The following is an 18,797-nucleotide window of genomic DNA, read 5'->3' as shown; positions in this document are numbered from 1 at the left end:
AGGCCCTAGTACTGATCCTTGGGGCCATAGATGTGCACCACACATTTCCTGCGCACTCAGTGATTATTATTTTTAAGTCAAACATTTATTGAATACACACTCATTCTCAATGATCAAGAACATCATTGTTATTCATCAAACAAAGGAATTGAAACTTAACTTTCCAGCTCCCCACACCTTCTGTGGGATGACTGCCCTAGTGGATTTTGCAGGACTGCTCCGCCTAGATTTTCTGTTTCTTTCCTTTTTATTTTATTTTTACCTTTTATGATTTTTATTGTTCGGTTTTATGCAGGGCTTTTTTTCAGCTGGAACTCAGTTGCCCCACCTCTCAGGGAAGCATTCATGGTGAGATCCAGCACCCCTTTTTCTATGTCTTTTTTTTTAAAAAAAAATGTTTTTATATTGTTGTAAACGGCTGTGGTATGTTTTTTTAAATCAATCAATTAATTAAATAGGAATCACAACCGTGGGTGGCTGTGATTCTCAGGAGAGTCACGGCAACTAAGGAAGCCATAATAGAATTCTAGAGTTGGAAGGGACAACAAGGGTCATCTGTCCAATCCTCTGCAATGCAGGAATCTTTTGCCCAATGTGACGTTAAGGTGTGCCTGGGCACACCCTGTACACACACCTATGCTGTTGGGGTGGGGGACCACCACTTTCAGGTGCTATAAACACCCATGGACCACCCAGAGTGGCTGGGGAAACTCAGCCAGATGGGCGGGGTATAAATTATTATTATTATTATTATTATTATTATTATTATTACCACAACAGAATAAGAAGTCAGTATAAAGAACACAGCCATGTTAAAAAGAGCACAGCCTCTCCAACACATGCTACTAATATGCCCATGAAGGAATGGACAGTGTTTCGAATGAGGATAATTGTCCATTTGAATTCCCCACCCCACCCCCAAAATATATATAATTTCAGTTCCAGGTTGTCCTGCTAATTTCCAGACTTCCTCATCCCTTTCCCATTCTCCTAGTACTGTAGCAAGCAACGTTTTTAAAACAGCAACATTTATTTATGAGGGGTACATCAGGCCTTAGGATCAAGCCAGCGGTCAAATTCACATCTCTTCTTTTTCTTAAGATGTTTAAAATCGCGACCCTGCATTTGATCTCACCGAGTTAATTATATGCACTTCAAAGGATTTGTATTGCAAGGATGATTACATTTCTGTTTCGACAAAACAAATGTTATAACCAGCACATATTAAAAAGGTAAGCTCTTCCATTCAATGCCCATGATGGAGGGGAAAGTTTAGGCTGGTTTACAAAGTGGGGTGGCTTTAATGAAAATTATAAAGTGCACTTTGCTTCCAGCATCTGTTGCTGTATTAAAAAAATGGAAATAAAAAACATTAACAGGTTATTAATGTCTGCATTTGAAAGGTATATTCACAGAATGTTTTCTTCTCATATATTATGGAACTTTTAAATTGGTGTGGTATCAGGAACTTTAATAACTTGGCAATAGGCTTTTGTTCTCGTAACACAATTTTTCATTTATTCCAAATAAAACTAGGAAGATTCTCTGTATTTTGTGATTTTTTAAAAATGTTCTTATATTATAGCAAACTAAGATCATAGTGACCTACAAACCTTATGAGTAGTACTTGATTAGAAACAACAGTTATATGCCCATAGTCAAAATACTGCATGCTAATATCTTCAGATGAAAAAAAAAAATATTAAAATGAATAAGGACAGGGACACTTCTTAAAAGGATTTCAAACTTTAATTTACATCTTCAGTAGATAAATCAACTAAAGCTTTACTTGTAAATTAAAATCCCCTACCCCTTGACTTGATTTGATTTGCAGGACTAAGAACTGATCTATACACTCAGAAGAACAGTGGTGTGTAAAATTGTAAAGAAAGCTGGTCGTCGAAGAATTGATGCTTTTGAATTATGGTGCTAGAGGAGACTCTTGAGAGTCCCATGGACTGCAAGAAGATTTTAAAGAAATCATCCCTGAGTGCTCACTGGAAGGACAGATCGTGAAGCTGAGGCTCCAATACTTTGGCCACCTCATGAGAAGAGAAGACTCCCTGGAAAAGACCCTGATGTTGGGAAAGATGGAGGGCACAAGGGGAAGGGGACGACAGGGGACGAGATGGTTGGACAGTGTTCTCGAAGCTACCAGCATGAGTTTGACCAAACTGCAGGAGGCAGTGGAAGACAGGAGTGCCTGGAATGCTCTGGTCCATGGGGTCACAAAGAGTCGGACACAACTAACTGACTAAACAACAACAAAATGATGTAGAATACAAGTGAGAGGGGGCAAGTGAGTTGTTGTATTTATGTCATGCTTGTGAGTTTCTCATAGGCATTTTGTTGGTGATTGTGAGAACAACGTATTCGGCTAGATGGGCTTTTGGTCAGATCCAACATGGATTCTCTTATGTTCTTGAATGGATGTTTAAATGCTCTCCCACGTAACAAGAGCTTGCTAGATAGATGGATGGAAGAATACTAGATGAGTGTTCTCTTTTACTGCTGTTTTACATGCCACATGAAAGCTGCTTCTTAACTCAACAGTCATAGAACCAGGGCTTTTCTTCAGCTGGAGCTCCCTGGAGCTCAGCTCCAGCATCTCTCAGGTGGGCACCATTGCCATTCTAAGAGAACAAGGGAGAAATTTGTGGTGATCTCCAGCACCTCTTTTTCTAGAAAAAATAGCACTGTGTAGAACCAACTAGTTAGTGTGAGTCACTAACTCAGATGAGGCAGCTTTTGTAACATCTGATGCTCTAAACCAGGTTGGTCCAAGACACCGTATGCACAGATATAATGTGTACATTGTGTACATTATATGTACATAATATGACAATGTAAATATAATAGGTGAGTTGGCCACTGGCAAGTGAACATTGCTGAAGGCTAGAATAGTGACCAGAGTCTAAAGGCATTAAGAGGTTCTAAAAACAAAGAGCTTGATCAAAACAAACCATTCCTGTCATCGGAGGGATCTTCTGCTGGAGGAAGGGAACCTTTGAATCCAACCCAGCCCATTGATTGGCTTGTGGTAGGACATTCAGGCCAGGACCATACACACTACACAATAAGGTGGTAGAATTTTGAGGAGATGATCTGTACAATTTAGGACTATAGGGTGCTGCTTTTGACTACTACCCTCATGGGTTGCTGTTGTTTTAATTGAAAAATTCATTTCACCCAACTATGCCAAATAAGCACCTATCCGTGCAGTAGCCAAATTTCTGATATTTAAAACCTTTCTCCATGTGACTTCTCAAGGGCCATGTTTACAATAGATCTGCTGCTGATTAAAATCCAACACATGTGTCACTTCTTGATGTTCCATTCTCCTGGCAAACCCAAGAAATAATATTACAGCTACAAGAGAATCCTGTAATATGACTTATGAACACGCTATTACCCTAGTTTGGGTAACTGTTCTTGCTAGACTTTGCTTAATAGACCTTATATTTTATGTTTTCAATGAACAACACATACAGGGTTGAGCCAAAGGCTTAATCACTCTTAATACAATAAAGCAGCACTTTAAAATATTATTAACCTCATCTGTCTAGATTTGGAACTAATAGACCATTGTGTGCGCATTGTCTTTATCCCTGCCAGTTATGTACATATTTATTAATCCACTCTTCCAGAGGAAAAAATTTCTAAAGGAAAACCAACAGTAACCTTCAAGTAAGCGGGCACAGGTTAGAAGGGCACTAATTAAATGTCAGACTTGACAGATTAAAATTATGAAATTTAAAATCACTGTGGAGCTCTTTGTCATTGTCAAATTAGGAGTCAGTGTGATGAGGAGAAGAGAAGTGAATGGTTTAATGGATTGAATGGGAATGTGGCTTAGCAGCAAGCTTTGCTTGAATTCAGATCAGCCTGCAGTTCAGATCAAAGGCTGCTAGTTCAATTTCACATTCAAAAAGGGTGGTAGCTTACCTGCATCAGTAATCATTGCATGTATATCCACTTTTTTAAAGAGAGAGAAATAAATATATATATATATATGTGCTTGGAGTTAAAATAATATCTTTTTAACCCCGGTGATTTTATGGCAATCGTAATATGACTCCTTCCAGAGCTGTAAGAATTTTTTTATTAGTCAGGTTTTAAAATACAGGGTTGAGTCAATCTACTTAGATGATGGTGGTGGTTGTTATTATTATTATTACCCTCTTTTTAATGAAAGAGACATTACCATCTTATCCTGTGTTGACTGGAGGTAAGTCACTGTTTTCAATATAACCTATTCCCAAATACACAATGGCTTGTAACTTTAGTTAACTTGGGATAGTTCTGCACTCCATGCCTCCCTCACCCTCCTGGAAGGAGTGAAAAGAGTAAGTTAGGACAGGGGTGATAGCTCAGGAACAGACCTCAGGCTTTAGAGCTGTTCGTTCAAATGATTAATCAGAAATCTTGATCCTATTTGGGGGTACAGAAATTTGAGAGACCCTTTTGCTAAGTTTCTCAGGAGGGAGAATCAGCAGAGGATGATGTGTTGGGGTTCTGCCACTCAACTGACCTCTGTTCAGTCACATTACTCCTGCATACCATGAGGTAGAGGGGGCGGGGCAACAAGGTTGGTGCAGTGCGAGTGCACCAGCATGAACACCAGGATTGGCTCCGCAGTTGAGTTTGCACAATGCAGAACTCGCCCCCTGCCTCTATCTCCCAGTATGCAGCAATGACACGACTGACCAGCGATTAGGTGAGCAGCAGTGCCCCCACCACAGTGTCCACTCCTGTTGAAGATAAATTCTCCAATTGTTTCTTAGTGGTGCACTTTGCTAATAGGGGTGGAAGCAGTACAGCTCCCATCCCTCTTACCCCTTTTAGGGATCTTGTTATTATTTCTGCATCCTTTACTAGGCCCCTAGCATCACCACAAGGCACTGCAGGTGGTTACAGTGGGGAAATAGGAGCTGTCAAAATGATATGAGGGTAATATTCACAGAAAATTCTGCAGTTTCCTTTTTCTAGAGAGGGCATGTAAAGCAGAGATTTTCTCAGGAAAAGGGCTTCAGAGAGATTTTTGGCTCAGCCATAGATTCTATAAATCTATGACTTCTTACAGCATGAAAAGAAAAGCCACACTAAGCTTTTGGAAAGGAGCTACATAAAGGCCACATAAGAATGGAAGCCAAGAGAATACTCAGGCTTGGAAAGTGAAATGCATACTTATAGGAGAGAGGGATAGAAGTGATGGGCACATGCCCCAAATTTCTTTCACTCTGTTTCCCTTAATAAGATTAGATCAGAGGTGAGGACTTCAGGCTCAACAGCTTGATGTCACCGATCTTGAGGTTCTCTCCATGCCTCAGCCCTTAGCAGCCATGTTCTGTGTCATCATTTAACACTTTTGCCTAGCTAGAATGTGTCCTTGCATTGAAATCAAGCCTCTTCCCTGCCTGCATGGAGAGAAGCACACATAAAAACAGTACAATCTGTTTCTCCACCCTCTTTTCTGGCCCCATCCACAACTGGCATGCAGGTCCACAGAAGGTTCCTCCTGAGGCAAGGTGACCCTCGGGCTGAATAAGATTCCCTGCCACTAGCTTGGATCATAATTGCTGCAGTGGCAGAAGCTATCCCTATTACATCAGAGCAGCAAATTAAGGGTTGGGGTTATGTGGCTGGTACAAGGATCCATAATGTGGAACAGGGAATATGTTGATCCCCCCCACCTCCACCCTCAGATTGCTCTTAGTGGTACAGCCCAGAATCAAAGGCAGAAACAATGGGGGGGGGAGCAGTCATATTTCACAGAGGTCTGACAATCTGCAGCTGCCTCTCTTTCCAGTTAAAATATAAAACTTGGTAAGGCATATCAATTCTGGCATTTTGCTAAAATCTGCGTGATTATATAAAGTTTTTAAGTGCCCCAAATGTCACCATTTTTATGTCAAGGGTTTGCTTTGCTAGTTTGGGGGCATTTGAGAGGGGGGCAGGAAAAAATAAGTCCGGGGGGGGGGGAGCACATTTCAGCAACACCTTTTCAGGGATATAAATTGCAGGCATGGCCAACTGTGCATTTCATTTCGCATTCAGCTCGTTTTATGGTTTCTGCATGACTTAAGAATGTGTCCGAGACATGTTCTGCTTTGGTATTTGTATCATAATTACACACAGGAAGTTTTGTTCTCCCCTTGAAGCGGGTTTGATGAAGTGTGCATGGGTGTAAACTGCACGAAGTGTTGCATTCCCCCTTTGACCCTTATCAAGAATGCAGGCCTAACGCAGCCTAACTCATCCCACAACTTCAACATTCCCCTCCGGTACCAGACATCGATAATATCCAGTGTATTCCAGCTGAGGGAGCTGCTATCATATGTGGAGGACAGTGGCTGGATGGCTGCAGGCTTCTTCTTAAAACATTTTCTTTTATTCAAAACCGAGGGGAGAAACAAAACTACATCCAATTCAGCAAGAATGATCTTCTGGCCAGGTGAACTGCATCTAACGAATGGTTCAGTCCACTGAAGGCTGGTCCATTTAGTGGGGCAGTGCCCCCAACAACTTCAATCTGCCCTCAGCGAACATCCAACTGCCTGCCTTCTTACTTATAACCAATTCCTGTCAGCTTGCTCCTCCATCTCCATGTTGCCATTATAGAACATGAGGGCAAAGTTGGCTCTGCCTGATGCTGGTTCTGATTCCACCTGCTGTTGGTCTCCCTGACTTCCACCCTACCAGTACCACCACAGGCACCAACTCCAGGGGGCTCTGGGCACCCAGGCACCCACATTTTTTTTGCCGTGGATGCCCAGCCTCCCCCCGCCGCTGCCACTGCATTACAGTCTGGGGCCCAAATTAGCGGTGCTCAGCACCACCAATGGGACCACCTGCCACTGGTTCACTTATATTCCTACTCCTCCAATTATATTCTTCCACAAGAAGTCTGAGAAGCACAGGAAGAAAGCACAGATATAACCCAAGCCTGGAGCTTCTGGAGCTCGTGCAGGAGCAGTTTATGCAATAGCCCTTGCCAAAATACCATGGTTGATCATGGGAGCTAGAATGGAAGGGAAAGACAAAGGCCAGGATTCAGTGACTACCTAGATCCAAGAACCCCAGTCTCTGCTAAGCATTATGAAGGGGTGACAGCGAAGTCTTGTTTGGTTCAGGAGTTAAAACGGGCTGCAGTCCAGGATGCCTCGCACAGAGTATGTTGGATTTTGCCTGCTACCTCTGCCATTCATGGAGCCAGCACTGCAATGTCCGGGCATGGTGCACTCTGAGGCCTCTAGCACATGCTTCATGTCTTCAGAATTGCACATTTCGCCCCATTTGAGAGCATGTGACTATTGGGACAGCATCTTCATGGGGCTTACTTACAACATGTGCCCCAGTCCTAAGAGAACAACCTGGCAGGTCTGCTTGTGTGGCTTTATGATGTCCACAGAAGAATTTTGAGGTGGCTACAGGTAGTCTCAGAAAAAGCAGACATACATTATATACCTCAAGTCTGGGTGCTTAAATATATTCAACTCATTAACTGATTTTAATTTTGAAGCAAGGCCATAGATTGTGATTGCCTTATTAGCGTCTAGGGAATTGGCGGAAGACTAATCATATTTTATGGTCCCTCTACTTGCGATCACAAACAGTTTGCTTCTTCATCTACATTTCAATCTTCTTGCTTTCCGATTATGAGCATGTGCAGATGAAATAAAGGAACTGAGTTATCTATCATCTCTGGAGAGCATCATCCTTCCATTTCAGAGCAGGGGCTATTGGCAGGCAATATGCAACATCTGCATTGGTGCCTTTTGGTTCCCTGTTTGGCCTATGTATGCATACTGCAATTTGCATGGTACAAATATATATAGGAATGGTAATTATCTTCCTGCCTCTGAATGCATAGCGTCACACTGTATCGCCATTGTGGTGGCCTCCACAAAACAGCAATACGAATCAGTATTAAAGAGTTAAGAAGCCAACCTTATCCCCTGATTACATATGAACAATAAAGGAAAAGAGTTCACCCCCACCCCCACCCCTCTGTATGGAATTAGTTGCCATCCCTTTTGTTTGTTATTGCAGTCATGGTTCAAAGCCCTCTACAAAAACAAGGTCCCACTTTATTATAGGACAGTGAGGTTCAGCGCACAGCTTGCAATAAAGAAATTAGCAAAACCAGAAGCTGCAATTCTATGGAAACACTCAAAAACGAAGAGGATTTAAAGTGACAAGATCCAATTAAATTTAATTACCCAAGCTGTATTTTCATTTTAACTGACACTTTTTATTAAGGAGCCACATGCACGAAAGCTAGGAACCTGGGCCAAATTGCATCCCAGTAATACACTTATCTTATGCAAAATTCTGAGTATCTAATTTTCTACAATGAAATTAGAGACATGGGGTTTGTAAGAGGTCCGCTTTGTCTGTTACCATAAAACACTGTTTGCAACACACCCACCGTACTTTATTACCTTCCCATTACACAAACATTTGGCGGACTCAACAGCACACATATTTTGGGCAGAAAAAATAAAATAATTCTTTACCTAGATATGCAGATTCAGATGGAAGAAGCCAGAGATGAGCAGGCAGCTTCAAGATTTTGGGTATCAATCCACTAGACATGGTGTCTAGGGGGGTGGAGGGAGGTGCTCAAGGACATACACAAAGTTTATTTCAGTGCCTGATCAGCTATAATAGAACAAACTTTGAGCAATAATGTCAGTTATTACTAAAGAATAGTTTAAAGTGAATTAGAAAGCGTGTGATTAGATTGATGCACATCCAGTTTGATTCACCACCGCACACATGCTCATCGCTGCAGACCTGGAAGTGGCCAAAAAAGGGAGCGCAACAAGGTGGGGCAGACTTACGCATGTTCCGCAGATGTGTGCAGCAAGCAAACAAACAGGGAGTTGCCTGTATTCCAAAATGGACTAGATGGATCTATTGCTTTCTTATTCTGTTGCTTTATTAAGTTGTCTGTTCTGAATGCGGATGTACTCTTGCTGAAGAAGCAGTTGCATTATTTGGAGCACGCCCAAACGATGCACCTCTTCCTTCTGGGGGAGTACACACACCCCCATCCGGAATAGACAACTTGGGGGAGCAAGAGTCAGTGAAACCAACTGCCATCATCTCCTTCCCCATCTGCTGCATCAGCAGCTGGTTATGGGTCTACCCTCCCATCCCAAAGGCATTAGAACCAGCTGGCTTGGGAGCAGAACAGAAAGACGGACACTGCCATCATGGACTCCTCTTTAAATAACCTGTTTTGCTGTTTTAATTAGATGTTATTGTTCTTATTGATATTATGTAAGCCACTCGGGGAGCCTTGTCAGCTGAAGAGCAGAGAGAGAGAAATATTTAAAATAAGAAAGTAAGGCTCTTCCAAAGCATCTACCAGGAGAAACAAATCTGAAAGGTGTGTGAGGGGAACTTCCCTTTGCAGAAACCGTACTGATTCTTCCCAAGCGAAGCTTGTTCCTCTAATAATGTTGTCCTTCATAATGCTTTCTCCAGTTTACCCAGAAGAGAAGTTAGGAGAGTTCATAATTTGAATTGGGTGGGGATTGTGAAAAACCCTAACATGGAAGGTTAGTGGAAAAGAACAAAAATACCTTATTCATTTACGAAAGGTTCCCTGAAGGTATAGAATAATGAATATAGGAACTATTGGAATATGTGTAACTTGCATGAAAAATATAATAAGAAAGGTATCCTTAGAAATATTGCTATTTTGAAAATATTAGCAGAGGGTTTCCCTCCTGATGCTACGTTTTTAAAGCTCAGCTTACTTTTTATTTTTTAAATATTGTTTAGATGCTTGTATATTTTGTACATGGAACTATTGTACTTGAAAATATTAATATAGTATATATACTTTTAAAATGCTAGTAGTGCCCCTGGACTTTTCTCCTGTTTTTCATATCTCAGTAAGGAAATGAGAAAGAAGAAAAGCAAATCTGCATGTCAACCTGCAGCCGCAAACATGTGTGGTCTTGCGGTATCACCGATCATATAAAATCATGCTGTAAGCATCTTTTTTGCAGAAGACCCAAAGCTATCCCTGAGACAGAAGTGAAACAGCCTAGGAAAGAACCTTATGCCAAGTCAGATCATCTAGCTCAGTATTGTTGAGAATAACTGGTGGCAACTCTTTGGGGTTTCAAGCAGGAGTCTTTTCTAACCCAGCCTGGAGATGCCAGAGGGAGAATCTGGGACCTTTTATGTACTCTACCACTGAGCTCCAACCGTCCTGTGCAGAAGCCCTTTCTTGTGTAGGGTTCATATTCACATCATTTCCATTTTAAGTCAATGGAAGGTACCCAGTTCATTTTAAAGGTTCTCGGTTGCTCAGTTAACAATTATGGCATAGAACAAGGGTGGGGAACACTTTGCCCTCTGGACATTGCTGAACCTCAACTCTCACAATCTCCAGCAAGCATAGCCAATGGGCAGGGATGGGTGAGTTGTAGTTCGGCAACATCTCTGGAGGGTCAAACTTTCCCCACCCCTGATATGGGACTTAGAGCACTTTCACAAGTGAGTGCAAACACATGCATTTTAACCTTAAAGGTAAAGGGACCCCTGACCATTAGGTCCAGTCGTGGCTGACTCTGGGGTTGCAGAGCTCATCTCACTTTACTGGCCGAGGGAGCCAGCGTACAGCTTCCAGGTCATGTGGCCAGCATGACTAAGCCACTTCTGGCGAACCAGAGTAGCGCACGAAAATGCTGTTTACCTTCCCGCCAGAGCGGTACCTATTTATCTACTTGCACTTTGTGCTTTCAAACTGTTAGGTTGGCAGGAGCAGGGACCGAACAACGGGAGCTCACCTCATTGCAGGGATTCGAACCACCAACCTTCTGATCAGCAAGCCCTAGGCTCTGTGGTTTAACCCACAGTGCCACCCGTGTCTCTTATGGGCTTCTAAAATAAAGCAAGTCCATTAATGGACCATTAAATTTAAACTCAGCCCTTTTCGATGTTTTGCATCAATGTTCTTCCACCTTAGGTGCCCATATTGTAAGACTACAACTCCCATCATCCCTGACCATTGAGGCTAAAGCTAAAATTGGAGTTATAGTCCTACAACATCTGGGGACCAAAGAATGAAGAACAGTATTCAGTACCATCTTCAGAACATGCAGAAGTGATGCATTCTAGATAAAACGATTCTCCAAGAGAAGTTCTAAGCAGGGCTGTTCTTATGAAAAGATCATATATGTAGCTCATTTGCCAACTACAGCTACCAGGTTTCCAAAATGCTCTATGTATCTCTTAGGAGTGCACTGGATTGGTGGCTTAGAGTATGTTGAACCCATTCATAAAATGAGGTTCACTATATTAAAACAAAAACAAACAAACCCCACCTTCCTAGCACTGTAAAATATCAGTCAAGTAGATCCTAGCTTTTAGTTAGCAGCCACTAATGTTCCTGTTTCCTATTCATCATATCTGTGCCATCACCCATAGCGATATCACGTGACGGCATCTACCAGAATACTTCCCCTTTTCGTCATTCTGAATTTATGTGTTAATTTTGTCAGGCTGCCTCAGGGCCTATATGAAAGAGTATAATGGCGTAAAACAAAGTTACTGTGAGCCAGTGTGGTCCTCTATTGGACTCAGCCCCAGAGGGCCTGGTCTTCAACTCCGCAGTAGGTGGCCTCAAGTAAGTCACTACGTCTCAAAGTAAGCTTGCTGCCCTCATGAATAAGGGCTTGAGTTTACATAACCTTTTTTCTCTTCTTGTTCTCCTGTTATTTCTGTTACTTGTAATGTTTTCCTTTCACCTTTAAATCCTCGTGAAATTGGGAATCGTTCCAAACACATTAAGCAACCAGGGGGATTCCTCCTGATCTTGGCCGGGGAAGGGATTTTGCAGTTTGATCAAACAGTTCAGGCACAATATGCTTCGAGCTGGGAGGCAAACCAGGAGGGTGGCAAACTAATGCCCCGACCCAATTTTTAAATTAATGTTGTAACTTTTAATTAGGGATTCGGAAACTGGGAAATAATATTCCCGGCTAGCCTTCTGAGAAAGAGGAAACGCCAAGTCCCATTTCAAAATAAGGCTACATTTCAATATCAAGTTCTTATGGTGGTCTTTCATTGTAAAACTGTTCAGTCCTTCCAACCACAATAGCTTGAAAGCAGACCTGTTTGCTCCATCTTACACCATTTTGGCTGTGACTCATGAAGTGCTGATTCCATCTGAATGTTGAGGGCGTTGCTATATCTGTGTGCATTTTATTATCTGATTCAAACAAAAGATTATAGTGGCAGTAAGAGGCTATCAAGCCACACATGAAGGAGTGTGCAGCAATGCAGTCTCCCCACCCTCTTCCATCCAGTTGTTTGTCTGGTTAAGCTTAATTGCCCCCCTTCCACACACACACATTCTCTCTCTTTTGTACTAATCTTCCCTCCATCTGCTGTTCAGCTAGGCCAAGCTCAAATGGTGGTGTCAATTCAAGGGTCGCTAAAGGTCAGCGGTGACACCAGATTTAAGTGTTATTTGCTCTGATGCCATGACAAGATGGATATAGCATGGCCTGACTAAAGTGATGCATGTTAAATTTGTTGCAAATTACTGGCCTGATGGATCTATTGATGACCCATTGCAGCTGTCAGGATGTCTCTATCAGCGTCTCACTTTCGCACTCCCCTGATGCTCAGCCTCCATCCCCCTCTGCTGCCGTCAGGCACATGTTTCCCTTGCAATCATGGGACATGAAGAGAGCCAATGCCGTAACATGCAAGTGTCCGGCGATACCATTGGCGTGTGTAAGAAAAGCTGTCCAGGGCAGACAAAAGAAAGCATTGTTTCACACAGCATATACAAAGAATGGAATTGTGGAATTTCTTCCAGCAAGACGTAGCGACTTGGATGGCTATAAAAACAGGGTTAGACAAATCCATGGAAAATAAGGTTATCAATGGCATACCTTCCAATATGAAGCGGCCCCAAACCGGGAGGCAAACTTTTGGGTCGCACTCCCACACAAGTCACATGACCCACGCAAGATTAAAAAGCTCCCCAAAGTGCTTTATCGGGCACAGTGCCCCAAAACATGCGTTTTGGGGTGTTGTGTAAAGGTAAAGGTAAAGGTACCCCTGCCCGTACGGGCCAGTCATGTCCAACTCTAGGGTTGTGTGCCCATCTCACTTAAGAGGCCAGGGGCCAGCGCTGTCCGGAGACACTTCTGGGTCACGTGGCCAGTGTGATGAAGCTGCTCTGGTGAGCTAGCACCAGCGCAGCACACGGAAACGCCGTTTACCTTCCCGCTATAAAGCGGTACCTATTTATCTACTTGCACTTAAGAGTGCTTTCGAACTGCTAGGTGGGCAGGAGCTGGGACCGAACGATGGGAGCTCACCCTGCCGCGGGGATTCGAACCACCAACCATGCAATCGGCAAGTCCTAGGCGCTGAGGTTTTACCCACAGCGCCACCCGTGTCCCTGGTGTTGTGTAAGATTGCTCAAAAAAGTGCTTTTGGGGGCAGTGATCCTTAAAAAGAAATTATTATCATAAATAAATAAGAATAAAAATGTGCAGCCCACCACTAAGACCATTCCATTGCAACTATCCAACCTCCCAAAATTTCAACACCCCTTGCGTTTCTGTTTCCCTTTTAACAGTACAAATTCTACAAACACCTTCCATATCTCTTCAAAATCATTTCTCCTGCATATTCCCCATCTTACCTTAATGGCACAGGGCAGTGATCTTGTACAGCACCCCAAAATATGTGTTTTTAGGTGCCATGCCTGAACAAAAGTGCAGGCCGAAATCACTCAAGTTTGTGGTGGCCATTTTGATTACTGTCCTCTCACAAGAAAAAATGGGACCTTCCATTTTTTTTCCAGGACAGTTGATAGGTATGCAATGGCTGCCAAGCCACGATAGTCATGTTCTACCATCACTCCTGGAAGCAGTGTGCTTCTGAATCCCAGTTGCTGAGCATCTCAAGTGGGGAGAGCATTTGTTGCACTCAGGTCCTGCCCATCTGCTTGAACACTGTGAGAACATGATGTTGGAGTAGATGGCCATTTGACCTGATCCAGGAGGGGACTTCTTATGTCCTTCCAAGATGGTTGAACAACAGATTGTCCTCAAACACCATAATCAAATTGTTGCCTCAGGAAGCTGGTCTTGCAGAGGAATCCTATGAATGCTTACTCAGAAGTCAGCTCCTTGATGTCTAGTTGAGCTTACGCCAAGGATTGCAGGCTCAGAACAGGTAAGGTTGGGTGGTGGGAGTCTTAAATGCAATCATTATTCTTAGGAGCCCAGATCACATATTTCGGTACTAGCTTTGCAGAAGGCTAAAGACTGAATCATGGTCAAGGCATGGATTAGTTTAATTGGTTCATTGTTATCCTGTGCATAGCTGAAAGCTATGCTTGCATTTCAGTTTCACCACATGGAGGCGCATTTATACAATCATTAACCACAGAAGGATTACAAAGGTTTCATGATTAGAAAGCCCCAGGGGGTGGCGGGGGGAGGGATGAATATATTAAGTCCATAGCATATAAATGGAATTAGACATAAAGGCCAAATGAGCAACCAGAACTACTTCTTTTCCAGTGGTGTAATATTTACACTGAAAGCCTAAACATGTAAAAGGGAGTCGAGTTGATCTTACTCCCAAGTAAATATTTGAGGATTGCACTGCTAACATACAAAACTGATGGGGGAAGAGGATTTCATGGTTGTTGGTTTTTAATAGCTTTTATTGCGTTTTAGAAGTAACAAAACAAACACATATTTTTTTTTAACAAAGTTGGACTCACTGGACTACAAAAAAATAGGTACAGAATCCATATACAATATTGAGATTTACAACAGAAACTAATGTGTCATGTATATTCTGATATCTTACCAGTTCGCTTTCTAAAGGATTAATGAGAAGCTGGAACATGCATATAACCTCTCCATAAAGCAATCTGAGTCAATGGCGGACATAATAAGTTCCCATGTCTATGGATTTTTTTTTAAAAAAAATCACTGTTGGAGGATGATGAATTGTAACCAGTTTATAATACTGATGCAAGCCGTAATTCCAATACAAATTCAAAAAAAAATAATCAGTTGTCCTAATGGCTTCTTGTCATGTGATAATCACACGCATGCATTATAGATGCTCATTAGCATTAAAATTCACCGAGTTACACTGGGAATACTGGAAGCAGTATTTCATACCAGAAATTCTAGCTGATTTTCATTCATACGCAACACAGGACAATAGTGCTTCCATCAGAAAAAGGTGGCACGCTCTGCTGATGAACCCAGGAACGTTCCTCTTACCTTTCAGGAAGGCTTGCTATCACACATAATACACATAATGATGGTGATGAATGTGGAGGGGAGAAGAACACTCAAGTGATGACAGAAGAGGTGAGGTGGGGAGGGACCTGTACCTGTAAAGACAAGGGCGACAGGGTAGTGCGATTGCACAGAAGATGAGCCATTGTGGTACCCTCCTGGCACCACTCCTCACCCTTGTCTCCTCTGATTTCATTCAAAAGACACCTGTTAGTAAGCTCATAGCTTACCCCACCCCACCCCTCAGCAGCCAACCAGTTCATTCTGTGTGATGACAGAAAGCAGAAAGGCACTGGGCCTATTGGCAAGTTTAGAAATTGGAAACAGTGCCCAAGAACATCAACAAGTCGACCTGGCTGGTAACCAGATTCTGCACCCAGATTTGTAGGCACAGATCATCCTCTAGAACAAAATAGCTTACAAGGGAAATGCTGAAGTTGTCCTTTGGGGCTCCTCAGGGTCAATTTTTTATGGTAATAATAATAATAATAATAATAATAATAATAATAATAATTATTATTATTATTATTATTATTATTATTATTATTATTATTATTTATTATTTATACCCTGCCCATCTGGCTGGGTTTCCCCAGCCACTCTGGGCGGCTTCCAAAAGAATATTAAAATACTGTGATACATCAAACATTAAAAGCTTCCCTAAACAGGGCTGCCTTCAGATGTCTTCTAAAAGTCTGGTAGTTGTTGTTCTCTTTGACATCTGGTGGGAGGGCGTTCCACAGGGAGGGCGCCACTACCAAGAAGGCCCTCTGCCTGGTTCCCTGTAACTTGGCTTCTCGCAGTGAGGGAACCGCCAGAAGGCCCTCGGTGCTGGACCTCAGTGTCCGGGTAGAACGATGGAGGTGGAGACGCTCCTTCAGGTATACTGGACCGAGGCCGTTTAGGGCTTTAAAGGTCAGCACCAACACTTTGAATTGTGCTCGGAAACGTACTGGGAGCCAATGTAGGTCTTTCAAGACCGGTGTTATATGGTCTCGGCGGCCGCTCCCAGTCACCAGTCTGGCTGCTGCATTCTGGATTAGTTGTAGTCCAAATCTCAGTTGTATGGGTGTATCTCAATTTTAACTCATGAGCTATTGCTGCAATCTGCTCCGATTGTATATTTTATCCTTATGAACGCTGTTTTTATTGTGTTATGTTATGTGAGCTGATCTTTGACCGTAATAAATTATCAGCATCAACATCAACAAGTCCCAAAAGTTCCATGGCACCAGCTGGAGATTTCGCAGCTAAGATTCACAGACAGATGATGACTGCCATCCTAAGCAGACCTATTTAGGAGTACGTTCCATTTAAGGCCGTGATATTTCTAAGTCAACTTATCTAGGAATGGGTTCTAAGCCGCGTTATTCGTTATTTGTATTTTCCCTACCTTTCTATCTCTCAATCGATCTCTCCACCCACCCATCACATTCAAGGTGGGGGGGGGGGGTGTCAGTATCCACTTCTATGTGTATTCTGGCAAAGGACTGAGAATAACATGGACACACTGAGACTGGTACATTCAAAACCTTTGGAGAGTCTATCAGTCACTGATGACACAAACAATGGTTCCATTATTCAATCCATCACAGCAATTACAGTGATGAATAATACATTTATTTTTTTAATCAAAGGGAAGCCCACAGCAAAGAAAAAGAAATCCCAAAGAACCAGTAACTCAGGACTCATCCATACGGCCATTTCATGTGGATTCTTTGCTTCTTATACCTCTCTTAAGCCTCTCTTGTCCCTATGATATTCTCCTTCCTACATTTTTCTCCCCTCGATCCTGATCTTCTCTCACCAGGGATACTTTGAAAAGGAGAGGGTATGAAGAAATCTGGATTGAGGGAGGAAAAATATGGGAAAGCAATGATTTGGAGGAGACTACTGAACAGACAAGAGAGAATTAAAGGAGGTACAGTGGTACCTCAGGTTAAGTACTTAATTCGTTCCGGAGGTCCGTACTTATCATGAAACTGTTCTTAACCTGAAGCACCACTTTAGCTAATGGGGCCTCCTGCTGCTGCCGCACCGCCGGAGCACGATTTCTGTTCTTATCCTGAAGCAAAGTTCTTAACCTGAAGCACTATTTCTGGGTTAGCGGAGTCTGTAACCTGAAGCGTATGTGTCAGGGAACTGACATCAGAGCGAGAGGCGAAGGGGAGGCTCCCAGATTCTGCGGGCGAAGGACCCAGCACCAGGGGGAGAAGCAGCTTGGTAGAGGAGGAAGGAAATCAGCGCAACACTAGGGATAAAGGGGGGCAAATGGGGGAAGCGGAGGGAGAGCTCCGGGATTCTTCTCTGGAGATTAGTGATGAGAGCACAGGCCCTCCACTACCCACGCCCTCCCTGTGCAGAAGACTCCCGCGCAGTGAGAGAATGCGGCGACTGGGAGTCAGACAGCTTTTATGCTGGAAAAGGTTTAAGAAACGCCCACAGACAGATTCTGCCAGCGACTGAGACAGCCACACGGAGATGGGCTGTGCAGTCAGAACGGTTTAACCAAGGCAATTAAGCCTAGAGAGGTGGCAGTTTACGCACGAGTAACTCATACCCATTACAGTATTTAACCTGAAGTGTATGTAACCTGAGGTGCCACTGTACTGGAAGTTTCCTACACACATTATGATAGTGTGGATCAGCTCAAGGAATATAGGAGGCTGCACTATAATGAGTTGGACCATTTGTCCAACTAGCTCAGTCTTGTTGAGAGGGACTTTCCAGAGTTTCAGACAGGAGGGCTTCCCAGCCTTTGCTGGGATGAAACCTGATACCATATGCATTACAAAGCATATGTTCTGCCACTGAGCTACAGACATCCTATATAGCCACCCCACCCCCAAACCAAGCTGTTTTCAAAATAGGGATGAGAGGGGGAGAGAAATTTGATTCAGACCACATTTAAAGGTGAACCTACCTAAGTTACATTTTCCAAAACAATGCACAAACCACAACAGCCATCCTTCAAAATTCACCCTTTTCCGAATGCTACAATGTCGTTCTCCAGCCAAGTAGCATGTACCCAAAGTGATGTGCTAGGATAAATATGTGCCTTAAAGGTGCATGCATTAGTGAAAACAGGTTTGCAAAACATGCCTTAGTGAAAAGTTCATATGGAAATGTGTGCATGAGGGGAAATCGTCCCTAAAATACTGGCGAATGAGGACTTTTCTTTTTTTACAAAAATTTCAAACTGATATGAAAATATGTTGAACTGAACGTAAGACTGGAAAAATCAGAAACTGGGAGAAACTGAAATTGACAGATCTACCAGTCCCTACTTCTGGAACAGACAAATGAATTTGCATGATTATATTACTATTTAATTCAAGGTGGGATTCAAGGCGGCTTCTAACATTTAAAACAGCATTATAATATACAAAGAAAAAAGAAACTAGTTAAAAACAATAATTAAAACACAACATAACACGTTTAAAACCAAAAATTAAAATACAGTTTGCCCTGATAGCAGACCATCGT

Source organism: Podarcis bocagei (assembly GCF_964188305.1).
Source record: "Podarcis bocagei genome assembly, chromosome: 6".
Taxonomy (NCBI): domain Eukaryota; kingdom Metazoa; phylum Chordata; class Lepidosauria; order Squamata; family Lacertidae; genus Podarcis; species Podarcis bocagei.
Note: the sequence above shows the minus strand (reverse complement) of the source record.